Raw genomic sequence first — 2,847 nt, 5'->3', positions numbered from 1 at the left:
CTTGTTCAAGGGCACTTCAGTTAAGACACAGCAGCTGATTTTCACAGAAAAGAAAGCCCACATCTGTAAACACTGTGACAGGAGTTTCAGTAGTTTAGGAAACCTGAAGAGACACCAGAGTGTCCACACTGGAGAAATACCTTTTCACTGTAAATACTGTGACAAGAGTTTAATTCAGTCAGCTCACCTGAAGAGACACCAACGTGTCCACACTGGAGAAAGACTGTTCCACTGTAAACACTGTGTGAAAGGTTTCATGTGGTCAGCTGACCTAAAGACACACCAAGCGTGTCCAGTTGTCCACACTGGAGAAAGACCTTACCACTGTAAACACTGTGACAAGAGTTTCAGTCAGTCAGCTCAACTGAAGAGACACCAACGTGTCCACACTGGAGAAAGACTGTTCCACTGTAAACACTGTAATAAGAGTTACAGCAGGTTATGTATCCTGAAAAGTGAAAACACATATGCGTGTCCACACTGGAGAACGACCTTTTCACTGTAAATGTTGTGACAAGAGTTACAGTGGGTCTAGTCGCCTGAAGACACACCAGTAGCGTGTCCACATCAGAGAAAAAACATGTCAATGTAAACATTGCGACAAGAGTTTCAGCTATTCAAGTTCCCTGGAGACACACCAGCGTCTCCACACCGGAGAAAGACCGTTCCACTGTAAACACTGTGGGAAAAGTTTCTCTCAGTCAAGTAATCTGAATGTACATCTGCGTCGAGTCCACACTAGAGAAAAACCTCATCAATGTAAACATTGCAACAAGAGTTTCAGAAATTCAGGTTCCCTGAAGACACACCAACGACAAACATGTCTTTCTCTGCGCAAATTGTGTAACACAATACCTTTTAGTGTTGTCCTACATAGGCTGTGTAGGGACAGACAAAAACATAAAATAAAAACAGAACCGGTGGGTGATCTTGCCTAGGATGCTGGGATGGCCCGAAATGCCACACACACGGATATATGGACTTTTGTTGAATTTAGATTTGAAATTGTGCAACTCAAATAGCCGCCCACTACCTAATAACAGCCCAGGGTCTCTGACACCATTTTGCGTAATAAATGCCCCGTCCAAATAACCGCCCTCGTCCATATAAACGCCCATGGGCCATTATTTGCAAACTTGGTAAGCTTAATTTATATTTTGTTGAATGATGGTGCACAGAAAATAGAAGATCTACAAGCTCCAAGTCGCAGCGCGTTGTGAGCTTGCAGCATGCCACTCACCGTAAATCCAAGCAGATGTATACAACAAAGTCCTCTGCATCTAAAACCTAACTTATCTAACTAACTAATGCTACAGTAGCTAAGTACAACTGAACCAACTCTACATAGGGCTTATGACTGTAGTCTAAATAAAATCTAGTAGTTCTATCTCACTAGGAAGTGAATGCAAAGGAACAGAGGTCACAGACGGCAGTGTAGGGTGTTTTAATGTGAGTTTGAGCAAAACAATATAATCTTCTACCATCTGAGACTGAAACAGTGAAACAAGAGACAAAGCAAATAGGACAGGGTAAAAATGCCACATGTACCAGGGAATTGAGCTTGTACTTTACTTGCATTGGGGAAGTGTTTAAGCATATTATGTGTTTGTTAATGAAAAGCCATAAAGGCACGTTTGAATTCGTCATAAACTAACATTAAGACACTTGGTTCATTCAGTTTGAGTTTTAATCTAGTCATTAATCTGGTCTGTCTTAATTGGGCCGGTCGGTTGCCACGCATGAAAAGATAACCGAACAGCTTCCTTCCATTCTTACTGTTGTTGAAGGAATGAATGTGACCAATGCTCTTAAGTTAACGTAAGATTAGTAAAAAATAAAACAAAAATAATATAGATGCTATAATGAGACCAGTGTGATATGCCCTTGGTGGTGTAGCAAAACATCTGGCATGGGATTTGGAATGGAATTTGAAGAATTAGAATAGAGGGCCTCATTATTGTCCTGTATGATTGCTATATTGGCTGGGAAATGGGGTAAAGGTTTTATTTTATTTCATTGTTAAATATGTGTGCGGACCATGAACAGCCAATGAAAAGCCAGTATATTGCATTCTCCTTTCTAGTTCATCGGTGAAATGTACATGAACATCCCCTTTTACTGAAGGTTTTGATGGTATGCCGCAATTTAAATTTACATGACAAAAACGATAACATTGCACTGTTTCAGCATTGCCATGAATGTGTTATGAAGTTAACCAATTTAAACCTGGCGATCCTATTTTGGTCAAGTCATTATAGGTAAACATAAAAAAAAATCCAATTTAAGTTTATTTTCAACATGTGCACTTGTAGAATAGCTATTTTCATCACGCAACACCTTCATACATAAAGCCAGCTGAAGTGGTTGACTGGTATGAGTCCATTGTACTAGTCGGACCAATGATTGTTGAGAACTTAAAATAACTCGTGTGAAGTGCCTTTTATCACGATGAATCATGTATGATGAAAATCACGGGGGTACTTCACGTGTCATCATTTGCCATTAACTTCGCCTCAAATGTTGTACAGAACAAATGTCATAAAAAGTCCACAGACTTGGCCTCACACGACGTCACAAGTGGAACATACAAATTACAAAGCCAATCGTTGGAGGTGCTAGTGCCCCTTTTGTGAAGTGGGCGCTGAGCGGCACCTTTTTATCATGCATGTATGATGTCGTTGGCCTGAAAGTTTGTACGGAATAAATTGTTCTGTAAAAGTCCATAGACTTGGCTGCCACATGCCGTCACCGGGGCCACACGCTGTGGCACCCATGCACTTACATCATAGTAAATGTATTTTGCCATTGACACGTATCCCACTGCCACAGCAGTAAAATGATGGGGAT

Source organism: Electrona antarctica (genome assembly GCF_951216825.1).
Source record: "Electrona antarctica genome assembly, chromosome: 8".
In the NCBI taxonomy this organism is placed as follows: domain Eukaryota; kingdom Metazoa; phylum Chordata; class Actinopteri; order Myctophiformes; family Myctophidae; genus Electrona; species Electrona antarctica.
Note: the sequence above shows the minus strand (reverse complement) of the source record.